Source organism: Mobula birostris, chromosome 26, assembly GCF_030028105.1.
Source record: "Mobula birostris isolate sMobBir1 chromosome 26, sMobBir1.hap1, whole genome shotgun sequence".
NCBI classification, from domain to species: domain Eukaryota; kingdom Metazoa; phylum Chordata; class Chondrichthyes; order Myliobatiformes; family Myliobatidae; genus Mobula; species Mobula birostris.
Window position 1 is genome coordinate 31,777,767 of NC_092395.1, and position 15,675 is coordinate 31,793,441.

The 15,675-nt window shown below is 43.4% G+C and overlaps 1 protein-coding gene across 3 annotated transcripts in view; it reads right to left on the reverse strand.

Moving 5' to 3' along the window:
• LOC140188070 (cortexin-1-like) overlaps positions 1-15,675 on the reverse strand; it is a 30,082-nt gene that overhangs the window by 5,715 nt on the left and 8,692 nt on the right. Inside the window, exon 1 of one of the 3 annotated variants that reach the window (XM_072244013.1) lies at positions 12,735-12,918. The exons of the other annotated variants lie outside the window; for them this stretch is intronic. The gene's annotated coding sequence lies outside the window, so the exon portion shown is untranslated. Of the gene's footprint in view, positions 1-12,734; positions 12,919-15,675 lie in introns of those variants that run through there. 3 annotated transcript variants of the gene reach the window in all.

Genomic DNA, 15,675 nt, shown 5'->3' on the forward strand with positions numbered 1-15,675 from the left:
ACCCTCAGACTCAATCCCATCCAGCACTCTAACCTGTCACAACCAACAGCATGCTCTGTATTGGCCCTTCAACACATGGGAACCATCATCCCCCTACTTATCTCCATTGCTGGTCTACTTCTTCATCCTTTACTCATCATATTCCAACCTGCCACTTCACATGAAGGTAATTCCAATCCTCACCATATAGTCTTCCAAGCCATTCTTGAATTGGTCTGGTTCAGTTGTCTAAACAAAACTCAGTAGAATGGCAGATGGGTGTAGGTACTGCAAGATGGTCCCAGCCTCTCAAGGTTTCGTGGTATTTGCACATGCTGAAACATGAATACAGTGTGAATTCTTTTATTACCCTTCTAGCCAACTCTCAATATCCCTTACCAGCACCACCACTTCATCCTTACCCTAACATCAGGCAGTTCCTCCCAAGCTCTGGATACTAACAACTCCTAGGCTCAACTGTACTATTCTATCGTCCCTCAATCCTCTCTCTCTGTTTCAGGGCTTCCACAATGCAGCTAATGTTAACATTCCTGCACCTTAAAAATACTACACCAATATGTGACCAGGCTGACTTTTTTGGGAGCAAAGAATTTTATGGAAACAAAGCCAGCCATCAACAGGGGTACAATGTTGTTGGGAACACAATATTACTTTGTGTTCACCACGAAACTCAGATTATTACGTGACTTTTATTGCACGGTGGAAAACACACATACCTGCTCAGAATTCTCTAGTCCACATTATACATCACAGCACTGTTAGTATTTGTTCCGTCAACGTCCGACATCACAGACCATCTCCTCAATGAAACCTCAGTTTTCTGTCATTCACCTTGTTAAGACTCCATAAACCTATTAATAGCTTATAAAGCACATCAATAATCCAATCACCAACCAACTGCACTGAGTTTCCAATATTCTGAAAACCTACTTCACACCAAGCACACAACAGCGCCCTTACAACGTCTCGTCCATTGGATTAACTCAAGCTACCCAACTGTTGCTGCAGATTGACCCAATCTAAACCTTTAATTCAACAGTAACATTTTGTCACGTCTACAGCAAGGATGCAGCTCTCTTTGTCCTCACCATCCACCCAGTAGCATGCACAGTTCATGGGCCATCTTCCATAAAGAACAAAGCTTACTTCAAGTCATAGAGAGAGAGATAGAAACAAACAGATTCCTTAGCTCATATCAGCCATCAACTACTCATTTACACCAATCCTATATTAATCCCATTTTTATTCTTCCCACAGTTTCATTAACTCCTGCATGTTCTAACACTCACCTACACACACAGGGGAAAATAATCCACCCATCCACACTTCTTTGGGATGTGGGAGCAACCTAGAATCCCATGCATTCTCCACACATAGAGCACCGGAAATCAGGATTGAACTCCAGCTGTGCCCCTGTATTGTGTGGAGTTGGTAGGCAAAGTCATGCTTATTGTCACCTGCACAGGTACGTTTATGCAATGAAAAACTTACTTACAGCAACACCACTTCTGATACACAACTTTCAGAAGAATTACATAAATTAAACATAAAATTATACAAAATTAAACAAGAAAGAATACAATTTGAATGAAATAAAGTCTACCATGGTTGAAGTGGTCAAAGTGTTACTTCAGGTTCCTTTAAGATTATTAAAGTCAGGGGAGGTATTGGGGACAAGCTCCCACTACCTATTACCTACTCCCAAAGGTATGTTTTTCAAATAGCATCTGACAACCAAGTCCAGCTCCTGGCTGTCACATGTGCCTTAGCCATTAAGCCTGGTGGAATTGGTTCTACTGACAGGAGGAGGGTGAAAGGTGGGTTACTGGCGCCTTAAGACCAGTTGCTTCAGGCAGATGGAGCTCGTCAGCCATGGTTGGCAGATCATCTATAAGGTATAAGTTATAGGAGCGGAGGTAGGCCATTCGGCCCATTGAATCTGCCCTGCAAACTCTGAGAAGGAAAACTCTGATCTCGAACTTCCACTGCCTTGCGGCTATACCCACTCATGGAGAGGGCTTTGGGAGCAAACCCAAGGAAAATTCCAGAGCTGGAGTCCCTAAAGCAGTCGTGCATTGAATTCTACACAGACTGGGAACTCTTGCGACACCGCTGGTGCGCAAACTGTGTCGGTCTTTGCCGTTCCTTTGGATTCATCAGCTGCGTGGAGAGGGGGAGCCTGCTGCACAGGCAACAGCTTGCCCTCCGTATCGTACTGCCCTGGCTTGCGTATCACGTAGACAGCTGGGATGCAGCATTCGTAGCTGACCCCAACCGGTAGTGGGCCTCAGCTTTGCCAGGAACAGGTAGGTGTTAGGAAAAAAATGTGTCGTCAAGGTTCAGTAATTACATTTAATTTAAGGTAATTGGAGAAAAGTTATAGTAGGGATGTCAGAGCAGGAGTTTTTTTTACACATAGATTAGTGGATGCATGGTATGCACTGTGGTGGTAGAGGCAAGATACATTAGGGACACTTAAGAGACTCTTAGGCACATGAAAGAAAAATGGATGGCTATGCAGTGGGGATTAAAGGGTTAGGTTAATTTTGGAGCAGGTTAAAAGGTCAGCATAACATTGTAGGCTGAAGGACCTGTGTGGTGTGACACTGTTGTATGCTCCATATACTGCATCTGTATTCACACTGTTGCTTCTTCATTGGTCATGTGCCAGGAAAACACCCTCAAAGGCAACTGTCACCAAGAACGAGAGGACATCGTGTAGCTTGTCAATCCTCCTAAGGAATCTTTGGGGAAAGCAATTAACTGAACCTAGACCGATATATCAAACAGTGCATTAATTACCTGCCTGCCTGAATTAACTGACCTTCGTCAAAGTAATACACTTGGTTTCCCAGAGGAAGGAATAAAGAGAGACAGGGACAGGGATTTCAGGATCAAACTTGGATGGATGAGATAAATGGGATCACCTGGAGGAGCCGGGACTGAAAACGCACTCTCCGTGACACAGTCCGTCCGGGAACCAGCAGGCGGGCCACTGATGAGGCCTGATTGGGAATGTTAGCTGCCCCCCTTCACCGGGATCTTCCTGTTATCTTATGCCAAGCACACAGAACAGGTGGGGAAATGGCTATGGCAGGAACTGCTAAGCTGTGGATATTGCCTTTACTGAAATGAACTGGATATTTTGGAAATTACTTGTAAAAACTGGTAAACTGCTGTATCCTGAAAGGAAAACAGTATAGACCTGAACTGAACGAGCACAGAGTGGCTCCTGCATGGCAGAAGTCTATTTGGCCCATCAGGTCCATGGTAGCCCTATGTAAAGTCATCCATCTATTTCTTTCGCCCACCAGCTACACACTCACTCTTTCCAGACACTTATCAGCATCTTTCCATCACTCCTACTGAATCGCCCAGTACTGCACCCAGCTGTGCAATTCAGACTCTCGCATTTGCTGTGCAAAAAAAAAATCTCTTAATGGAATTGTTTCTTTTGCTGATCACCTCCATTCTCTTTCCCATTGATCCTGATCATCCCTCCAATGAGAACAGTTTCACCTCAACAGATACTACATCTTTCATGATTATACATGTCTCTATCAGATCCCCTTGCAAACTTCTCGGTGCCAAGAACAGCTCCATTTTCTCCTGTATATCTACCTAGTGGCGCCCTCTCCAAAGTCTTCACATCTTTCTTAATGGGTGGTATCGAGAGCTGGGCACAAGGTGCATGTTGAACCAGTGATTTAGATAGATTTATCAATAACTTCCATTTCCTGCTGCTAGCTCCTCCAGCATTTTGTGTGTGTTACTCTGGATTTCCAGCATCTGCAGACTTCTCGTGTTCATTATAACTTCCTTGGTTTTGTACTCTATTGTACTCTATTTACGAAGTCCAAGATTCTCAATGTATTTTAGCAACTTTCACAAATTACTTTGATCGTTTTAGTGACATTTACCTCAAGATATCTCTATTTCTGTACTCCTCTTAGAATTGTGTTCTCTAGTATAAATTGCCTCTTCTTGTATTTTCACATCACTCACTATTGAACTTCATCTCCCGTACTGTATATCCACTGGTCCCACCAGCCTGTCTTTATCTGCCTGAGGACTGTTACTATCCTTTTCATAGTTCACTATGACTCCAGGCTCTGCATTAAGTTCAAATTTTGAAACTATGTTCTCTACAGCAAAGTTCAGATCATTAATATACATCAGGAAAAGCAATGGTTCGAGTATCAGCCCCTGGACAACTCCACTGTACACTTCCAATAACCTTCACCACTACACTCTGAGTTCTATTTGTCAGGCAATTTTCTATTCTAGCTGTTGCAACCCCCTTTTATTTAAAGGGATATTTTTAGCACTTGAATATAAATAAACCAAAGCAGCAAGGCATCTAATTATCTTTTTTTAAAAAAGAGTTTAATTTACATGACGTTTTAGAAACTTAAAATCTCCCAAAGCGTATTGTAGCCAACTTTCTGTTGTCACAGTAGCACTTTTAATATAACAAACCAAGATGTTCACAGGAATATTATCAAGCAGAATCTGACATCCCATCACATAAAAAGAAAAAGAGACGTGCCAAAACATAGCTGAAGAGGGACATTTTAAAGGGGATATATAGCAGAGAGATTTAATGAGAAGCTTTTCAATCTCTTTGATAAAGCAAATGATAACCCAAAAGAATTGATTAAGACTGGGGAGATCATTTAGGAAGAGTTTGGATATTTTAAGCTCTGGGTGACTTGAACATAACGATCAGTATATTAAAAAATAGAGATTTACAGGCTATCTAATTGTCAGCCTCATCTACAGAACTTTGTCCTTTCACCAATGTTTGGAGCAAGACTGGAAGAAAATGGTGCTGGCAGATCCCAAAATGGCCATCGGTGAGTACATTACCGGTAATGGTACCTCTTAGCACTGGCAATAATTCCTTCCATCACATTCCTGACTGGCTGGAAGGAGGCAAAGTGAGTGGCAATTGACATTGACCAGTGAGCACAAGGATTGTAAGTGAACATCATTAGTATTGGAAAAGCAAAGTGTAGTGTAAATTCCAATGTATGAAGTGTGGAATACTGGAAACTGAACAATGACTACAGGAATTATATGGATGAGGGTGTCATCATTCCCTCATTCGCTATGTGCTGTGTCATACATAGTGATCATGGTCTTTCCATGATCTTGGCAAAATTTTCTACAGAAGTGGCCTACCATTGCCTTCTTCTGGGCAGAGTCTTTACAAGACAGGTGACCCCATCCATTATCAATAACCTTCCGAGATTGTCTGCCTGGCGTCAGCATTCACATAACCAAACTTGTGTTATGCACCAGCTGCTCATACGCCCATCCACCACCTGCTCCCATGGGTTCCCTGTGACCCTGATCAGGGGGGACTACACCTTGCCCAAGGGTGACCTGCAGGTTAGCGGAGGGAAGGAGTGCCTTACAGCTACTTTGGTAGAGATGCATCCACAGTGTGTCATCAGATGAGGTAAGCAGAGACGGGGGGGTGGCCTTACTGAGGTTTATAACAGCAGCATATAGAAGGTAGATGGTCAGTCTTTTTCTCAGGGTAGGGGAGTCCAAAATTAGAGGGCATAGGTTTTAAGGGGAAGGTGGGGGGAGGATGTTTTTCACACAAAGACTGGTGGGTAAGTAGAACGAGCTGCTAAAGGAAGAGGTAGAGACAGTTACAATTACTGAGTGTAAAGGTTCATGGAAAGGAAAGGTTTAGAGTGAAGTGGGCCTAATTCAGGCAAATGGCACCTCGGTCAGCATGGATGAAGAGACTGTTACTGTACTCTATGACCAGGAGTCAGGGAGCAGGGCAGAACTGGAAATATTAGCTTTGATAACAGCAAATATAGGACCTGAAACATAGTAGATGAGTTAATTGGCAGCTGTAAGTTACCACGAGTGTGTAGCTAACTGCTAGAATCTGGGGGAAGTTGGTTAGAATGTAGGGAGAATAAACCGAAATTAGCGTGGGAATAGATCAGAATCAGAACTGGGTTGATTATCACTGACATAGGTCGTGAGATTTGTCGTTTTGTGGCAGAGCACAGTGCAGTACATAAAAAGTGCTTTACGTTACAGAAAGAAATATCAAAAATTAAATTAAATGAGTAGTGCAGAAATAGTGAGGTAGTACAAACAAGAGAAAGTCTGCAGGTGCTGGAAGTCCAAGCAAGACGCACAAAATGCTGGAGGAACTCAGCAGGCCAGGCAGCATCTATGGAAACAAGTAAACAGTTGCTGTTTCGGGCCAAGACCCTTCATCAGGACTCGTGAATGAAGGGTCTTGACACAGTGGTGTCAAGAAAACAACCTCTCCCTCAATGTCGCAAAAGCAAAGGAGCTGGTTGTGGACTACAGAAGGAATGGAGACAGGATAACCCCTATTGATGTCAATGGATCCAGGGTTGAGAAGGTGAACAGCTTTAAGTTCCTCAGCATACACATCATCGAGGACCTCACGTGGTCTGTACATACAGGCTGTGTGGTGAAAAAGGCACAACAGGGGCACAATTGAGAGCATCCTGACTGGCTGCATCACTGCCTGGTATGGAAACTGTACTTCCCTCAATCCCAGGACTCTGCAGAGAGTGGTGCAGACAGCCCAGCGCATCTGTAGTTGTGAACTTCCCACTACTCAGGACATCTACAAAGACAGGTATGTAAAAAGGGACCAAAGGATCATTGGCGACCCAAGTCACCCCGACCACAATCTGTTCCAGCTGCTACCATCTGGGAAACGGTTCCGCAGCATAAAAGCCAGGACCAGCAGGCTCCAGGACAGCTTCTTCCACCAGGCATCAGACTGATTAACTCATGATGACACAACTGTATTTCTGTGGTATATTGACTGTTCTGTTGTACATACTATTTATTATAAATTACTATAAATTGCACATTGCAAATTTAGACAGAGACGTAACTTAAAGATTTTTACTCCTCATTTATATGAAGGATGTAAGTAATAAAGTCAATTCAATTCTTGGCCTGAAGTGTTGACTGTTTACTCTTTTCCATAGATGCTGCCTGACCTGCTGAGTTCCTCCAGCATTGTCTGTGCATTGATTGAATAGTGAGATGGTGTTCATGGGTTGGTTCATTGTCCATTGAGAAGTCTGATGGCAGAGAGGAAGGAAATGCTCCTAAAACCTTGAGTGTGTGTCTTCAAGCTCCCGTACCTCCGCCCTGATGCTAGTAATAACAAAAGAGCATGTCCTGAGCGATGGGGGTCCATAATGGTAATTGGTTAATTGGTTCATGGCTACTCATGAATAGATAAATGGGGGCTTAATGGTTGACCTGGATTCTGTAGGCTAAAGGGCATATTTCCACTCTCTTTGACTGCATTGATTCCCTATCACCTTAGTTCATGGCTAAATAGGATGGGATGAAACTGTGAGTGGTCTGTTTCAACTATGGACCGTGGGCAGGAAGAGCAATGAAGTCAGCAGATGGACAATGGAGGTGATGCTGCTGGCCAAGGACAATTACGTCGTTGGGTGAAAGTTCTTTTCATTCAGCTCTGGATGTTGGAAAAGCAACATAATGCACTGGAAAGAACAAAAGAGAAACAAAATGCTTAAGGAATTCAGCAGATCAGGCAGCATCCCCGGAGGGAAATGTTCCAGGTGAGATCCTTCATCTTGACTGGAGGAGAGGAGGGGAGATAACCATTATAACTAGGTGAGGGGAAAGGGACAGGAGATAGGTAGAAGCAACAAAGGGCAGCAAAATATTCTAATAACAAAGACTGGGGCATGGAGTGGGCAGATAGCTACACTGGGTGGGTGGGGGAGGAGACCCAGTGGGCGGGGTATGTATGTGGGGCTGATGGAGTAGGTGGAAGAGGGGAAATAAAGATGGCGGCCGGATGCCAATGGTGTGTGTATAAAAGGAACTGAGTAGACCAGGAGGAGAGAGAAAGGGACGGAGGGGGTGCAGGTTATCTGAAATTAGAGACTTCGATGTTCGTGCCATTGGGTTGTATGTGGAATACGAAATGGAAGGTTTGAGGAGAGATGCTGGATGAGACTAGATAGGTGTCCAGATAACATAAGGAACTAGCATAAGAGGGGGAGAATGAGGAAATTCCAGTAGGAGACGTACACAAACAGAATGAGAAAATATGTCAAGTGATTGATTGGCTATGAGTGATGGAATTGAATTCGGCGAAGGCAGACTGACACAGCTAGGTGATGGAAAAGGAGCTTTGGGTGCATGGAAGGTTGAAGATTGATTGAGAGGGGTAGGAGGAATAGCTTAGCAGGGTCACATTACAGTGGATGCGATTGCTGCTTTGGTCAGTGATGACTTTACATTTTTTGACATTAAGAGGATCAAAGGATATGGGTCAGGTACAGGAAGGTGTTGCAGAAGTAGAAGATTAATCTTGGTCTTGCTGAAGGGCAGGGCAGGGCAGATGCAAGGAGCCAAGCAGCCCTCTGCTGTTCCTAACTTCCACTTTTTAGGTTGCAGCAAGGAGTAAAACCCTTTCAAATCAGGGGAGCTGCCAGAGTGTAGATCACAATGTATTGGAGGAGCTTGGAAAGGGAAAAGGGAGGAGACGAATGTCTTTGGGTGGGAGGGGCGTGAGTTGGTGATACAGAGGCTGGAGAGGTGATAAGTGGGGTCAGATGCGGAGGGGATGGGAGGAATGAACAAAGGAAGAAGAAAGCTAGGTGACAGGTTGGGTGCGGGGGAGGAGTGCACTGAAATTCCGTTGCCATGGCGAAGCCAAACACAAGTTGGAAGAACAACATCTCATGTTCTGCTTGGATAGCTTACAATGCAATAATATAAACTGTGAATTTTCCAACTTCAGGTAACACACATCCTCTTAATTATCATGCTTAACCACACTCATATTTTAATTATCTATGTTCAACCATTTTGATGAAAAGTCACTGATCTAAAAACATTATAGCCCTGTTTCTCTTTGTGCAGATGCTGTCTAACCCACTACAGATTTCCATCCTGCCATTTTATTCCAGATTTTCAGGATCTGTGATGTTTTATTTTTGGTTTATACATTACAGAGAGTTGACTGAGCAATAAAGTTGTTAAGAGCAAACCCTAAACCCTTTTACAAATCTTCCAGTTCCACTTCTGACATTTAGTCATTGGTAAACTTAAAATTTGCTGTATTCATTCTCAAACACTGTAGCAGGCAGCATTCAACACCCTGTCAGTAAGCAATCCAAACTCAGAGAGTTTCAATCCATCAGTCCCTCTTGATTATACTGTATAGGCCACGCCATGGTTTTCCACGATTGACGTGAATGAGGTTATTTGCAGTTACTTCCTACCACAAGCTAATAAGTTAATCAAGTTAACAAAATGATCTTAAAAGAAAAATACATCCCAAACCCATTTCCTACTCTAGTGGCATGAGTTTGAGACAGCTCTTTACTACCTTATTGAGACAACATAAAAGTAGATTTTGTTTATTATTGTCAATTAGGAAATCACTTTTAATCACGCAGCTCTTTCGCTATCAGAAATGGAGAAGAAAAGAAACGTAATAAAAGTAAAGATGCATTCGTGTTTAAAACTGACTGATTTACAGATGATGAAGTGCCAGAGTTAGCTTGTTTTGTGAAGTGGCACTTTATTGCCTTCTCTGAGTCAGTGTGCTGAAGTAAAGTGAAACCCTCAGCCAAGGTCACTGCAGCTGCACCCACAGGGAGATGTTGCATGGAAGCCAAGATCACCGCCTAACATAAAGTTCAGACAACTGCAATGAATGGGTATTGGGAAAAGAAAGGTGCATCAGTGAGTCTGATCATTCCATAAATGATCAGCAGCTCCAATGACAGGCTTACACATTGTGCTCCGTAAGTGACACAGAAAACAGAACAGCACAGGGAAAGGACATTCAGCCCTCAGTGGCTGTGCCAGCCCTGATCTAAACCAATCTCATTTGCCTACACATGGTCCATATCCTCCATCTCCTATCTGCTCACAGGCTATTAAATGCCTCTTAAATGTTGCTGTCACATCAGGATCTGCCACCTCCCTTGGCATCACATTCCAGGCACTTATCACTCGCTGTGTTTAAAAAAAAACAGCCTCACAGACCTCCTTTAAACATTCTCCCTTTCACCTTAAAGTTATGCTCTGCAGCATTTGATACGCCCACCCTGGGAAAAAGACTGACAATCTACACTATCTCTGCCTCTGATAATTTAATATACTTCTATCAGGTTGCCCATCCGGCTCTGCGCACTCCAGACGAAACAATCCAAGTTTGTCCAATCTCTCCTTATAACTAATACCGTCTGATCCAAGCAATATCCTTGCTGAACCTTTTCTACAGCATCCCCACAGCCTCTACCACCTTGTGGTGACCAGAAATGCATGCGATGTTCTGAACATGGCCTAACCAAATTTTGACTAAAAGATACAAGAGACTGCAGATGTTGGAATCTGCTGCGATATTTTATATTTGATGCTCCAGCTGATTTTGGCATTTGTGTCACCTAATTGTGTAGCCTGCTTTTGGGAGCTATGAACTTGCGACCCAGGGTCCCTCTATACATCAATTTCGGAAGGTTCCTGTCATTTACTTTATACTTCCCTCTTACGTTTGAGCTCTCAAAATGCAACACCTCACATTTGTCCAGATTAAACTTCACCTGCCATTTCTCTGTCCAGATTTCCAAATGATCTGCTCCTTGCCGTTGCAATGGCATGGGTCCGTGATGCCTGCCCTCCGCACAAATCTGTTCGGTGTACCACCTGTCAGTGGCGAAATTTCTCCCAATTTCCATAAATTCAGGTTTGCCGGGTGAAATATTGACTTGATTTCAAAGACCACCCCTAGAATACAGCACAATGTTTATATTTGGAGCAAGGCTGCAATGAGCTCTGAAACAGAGCGGTCCTGGCAAAGCTCAAACTGGGTGTCAGTCAGCTATTGGGGAACGAGCAGTGGTGACAACCATCCTTATGACTGACAGCAGACCGGAGAATGTAGATCGCAGGATAAAGCAGCGGAAGTGTGACACACCTACGACTGTGTGGCTAAGCACAGCTCCAATGCCATAATCAAGTTCGCTGATGACATCACCATCGTGGGCAGAATCGAAGGTGGCGATCAGTCAGCGTACAGGAGAGATATTGAAAATTTGGCTGAGTGGTGTCATACTAACAACCTCTCCCTCAATGTCAGCAAGACCAAAGAACCAATTGTAGGCTTCAGGAGAGGGAAACCAGAGGTCCATGAGCCAGTAATCATCGGAGGATCAGAGGTGGAGACAGTCAGTAACTCTAAATTCCTCAGCGTTACTATTTCAGAGGGTCTGTCCTGGGTCCAGCACCTAAGTACAATCGTGAAGAAAGCATAGCAGTGCCTCCACTTCCTCAGTAGTCTGCGGAGATTCAGCAGGACATCTAGAACTTCGACAAACTTCTACAGATGTGTGGTGAAGAGTGTACTGACTGGCTACATCATGGCCTGGTATGGAAACACCAATGCCCTTGAACGGAAAATCCTACAAAAGGTAGTGGTTACGGCCCAGTCCATCACGGGTAAAGCCCTCCCCACCATTGAGCACATCTACATGAAACGTTGTCACAGGAAAGCAGCATTCAGGGTGCGAGCAGCTGATGCCAAGAAGACTGATAAGCTTGTTAGGAAAGCTGGTTCTGTTCTGGGGTGGAACCGGATTCCTTAGTGGTTGTGTCTGAGGGGAGGATGCTGCAGAAGCTAGGGAGCATTATGGACAATCCCTCCCACCCCCTGGATAAATAGAGTAACAGAATGATTCCACTGAGGTGTACCATTGAACGCCACAGGAGATCCTTTCTCCCTGTGGCTATAAGAATCTACAGCTCCTCCTCCTTAACTATATAAGTATATGGTTTCATTGCACGCCTGTATTTTGCTCTATTACTTTTTAATGCATATTTTGTATTTTGTTTCATATCTCAATGCTTACGTTTTGTATTTTAAAGTATATATTTCCAACTGAACAACCTTGCAACAATAATTTCCTTTGGGCTAAATGAAGTTTTATCTTATCTTATCTTCATCATCAGAGATCCCCATCACCCAGGTCATACTCTCTTCTCGTGACTGCTAGCAGGAGGAAGGTACAAGAGCCTCAGGGCTCACGCCACTAGGAACAAGAACAGTCACTGCCCCTCAACCACCAGACTCTTGAATAAAAGGGGATAATTACATTCACTTGCCCCCATCATTGAGATGTTCCCACAAGCAATGATTGCACTTTAAGTATTTTTATCTCATTATCTCATGTTCTTGTTATTTATTGCTATTTATTCATTTTTACATTTGCACAGTTTGTTGTCTTCTGCACTCTGGTTGATGTTTCATTGATCCTGTTATTGTTACTGTTCTATATATTTGCTGAGTATGCTCACAGGAAAATGAACCTCAGGGTTGTATATGGTCATATATTTGTACTTTGATAATAAAATTTACTTTGAACTTTGAACTACTCTTACTCTGCCGATCAATACAATTGCTGTTGATCTAGGCTTCAGCATCATGAGCTACAGTAACTCATCCCTATAATCTTTCAGTGCTCTTAAGGCTAAAACAAAGTCTGTAACTGACTTGAATTTATTTAGCTACCACAGCCCTCTGGGACAGAGAATTCCACCCTGAGAGAAGAAATTTGTATTATAAATGCATAACCCTTTGAAAGGCTGGCACTGGATAAACTGTACGTGCTTTGCCTGTGAACAAGACGTGAGTAAAATTAGGCATTATTTAACTGCACCATTGTGTTCTTATGAGCCTTTTCCTCTTCAGCCAGTCTTCCCACAGTGCTGTCCTGTGGTACTGATCGCAATCAACATCTTCCTTGTTCTTTGCACTCTTCCTTCTGGCCAGACAGTGCTACAGGACCAGGGACATTATTGCCACATTGGTGACAGATTCCCATTCTTAATTTTACCAGCTGGACATCCTGTAACATTCGAGAAGTTGAACAGATTTTAAGGAATCAAAGGTTAGGGTAGGAAGGTGACCCCAAGATTGAGGATCAACAATGACCATACTGAATGCCGGCTTAGCCCTGAGGCACCAGTCTTTTGTCCTTAATTCCTTTCGACTCAGTTCCCCCACTCAGACTGTTTCTGCACTGGCAGCACGGCTACTGGGCACAGGGTAAGTGCTGCCATTTAGCAATCAATATTCATACGACTCTCCAAGGCCCGGCGTGGCTGATGTGCACCTGGGAAAGAGAACACTTTAATTCCATTACAGATATGAGAAGTAATTGAATCATTACAGAAATGAAATGGAAGGTTGAGATAAGGGTCCAAGATCACAATCCAGCCAGGGGATTTCATCATTTGGAAGAAGTCAAGGAACGCCTGTCTGTCCTTCAGCTGTTTGCCAAGAACCACACCAAGCTGTCAAATACATTCTCATGGTGTGGCGATGCTGTGCAACTGAGACACTGATGTCAAGAGGAGAATTATTATCCTGTGGAGAGCTAATACTGCTTCAGCAATCACACCAAAGCTCCGCAGACTGCGTGCCTGTGTCATACACTATTGATGGAGCCTTAAGCTCACAGGGTGACTGGAGTTGGGGTTCTGACAACAACATTGCCGGTAAAGGAAGTGCACATTTATCTCCTCACTGCGGTTAACAGAATGGGCGTGGGATTTCCAGCAACCCTGAACAAAAACGTTTCTGTCTCAGGAACTTAGAATGTCTCTTTTCACATAAAGCAATTTATGCAAATGCGGGCTCCGCACAGCAGGTGTATCTGTAACTAAAAAAAAGATATTACAAATTCAGGCAGCAAATTTTCATCATTATCAGTTTACTCAGCACAGCAGCAACACAAGATGAAAATAAAAATACACTGCAGATATTGGAAATCTGAAATAGAAACAAAAGAAAAATGCGGAAACACTCAGCAGGTCAGGCAGCAAATGCAGAAAGACAAACAATTAACACTTCCGGTCTGAGATACTGCATTGGAATGAGGAAAGAGATGAAGGAAGTTAGTTTTTAGTAGCTAGTGGACTAGGGTGTGGCTGAAACAACTAACTTGTGTTTTCTCTTTCTCAGTTCTGATGAAGGGTCTCGGACTGGCAATATTGACTCTGTGAGACCCGTCATAAATTGGGAAACCGATTCATTGCGCACCTCTGCTCCATCCACCAAAAGCAGAACTACCTGGTTGGCCAACATTTTAATTCCCATTCCCAGTCCACAGCCTCCTCTTGTGTTGCGATGAGGCCACCCTCAGAGGGGAGAAACAACACCTTATACTCTGTCTCGGTAGCCTCCAACCTGATAGCATGAATATCGATTTTTCCTTCCGGTAAAAAAGGATTTCCCTCCCTTTCCCCTCTTGTTCTATTCCCCACTCTGGCCTCTTACTTCTTCTCACCTGCCTATCACCTCCCCCTAGTGCCCTTCCTCCATCCCTTTCTCCGATGGTCTACTCTGCTCTCCTATCAGATTCCTTCACCTCCAGCTCTTTACCTTTCCCACACACCTGGCTTTTCCTATCACCTTCCACCTGTCTTTCTTCCCCTCCCTGCACCTTTTTATTCTGGCATCTTCCGCACAGTCTCAGCCCGAAACGTCAACTGTTCATTCATTTCCATGGATGCTGCTTAACCTGCTGTGTTTCTCCAGCATTTTGTGCGTGTCACTTTGGATTTCCAGCATCTGTAGAATTTCTAGTGTTTAACATTGACTCTGTTCCTCCCATACAGATGCAGCTTGACATGCTGAGTCTTTGCTGCATTTTGCTTTTAAACCAACGGCAACACCTACACTTGTACCAAAACCAGCACCAAAACAATGGCATTCACAACACTTGCAAAATCACCTGCACCAATCTCAATACCAGCACGCACAAAAACACCAACACCAACTCCAATGCCAACACATACAAAAACCAGATTAACACCAGCAGAAACGGCAATGTATCAGCCTCCACACCATGAGCAATGCCAACATAATCAACAGCATAAACCCATCACCAACATCAACCCTAGAACAACCATTAATGTCAGCACCAACTCAGTTCAAGATCAAAAACGCAGGGAAAGTTGTACTTAACCAGTCCAGCACAGATCTAAAAGGATGCATTAACATCTCCACCAACACCTATACCTGCATAATAATATCTGGGAGCTACCTGTCCCTGTTGATAATGGGGAACAGGTGGGTCCAATATATATTAATTTCTAGAAGGCATTTGATAAGGAATCACATTAAAGCTTTCTACATAAATTAAGAGTGCATGATATTGGGTATGTCATATTAGCAAGAATAGTGGAGTGTTGGTTAACAGAAAACAGAGTCAGATGAAAGGGTTATTTCTGGGATGGCAACCTGTAACAGAAGGAGTGCTTGTAACTAGAAAGAAAACAGCAGCTTTACCAATATTAACACTTGCACTAGTGCCAGCACCTTCACCAGAACCAATACCTGTACCAGCCACATACCCTCACAAGCACTAACACCTTCATCAGTAACAACACCTTCACCAGTGCCAGCACCATCACCAAATGAGCAGTCAATAAGTTGGCAAATAGAATATAATGGGGAACAATGTGTGATTATTCTCTGAGAAAGAACAAATGAAAGAGAAAATTATTATTTAAAGCAAGTACAAAATGTTATGGTACAAAGGGATTTGGAGGTCTAGGTACATGAATACAGAATATTAGCATGCAGGTTCAGCA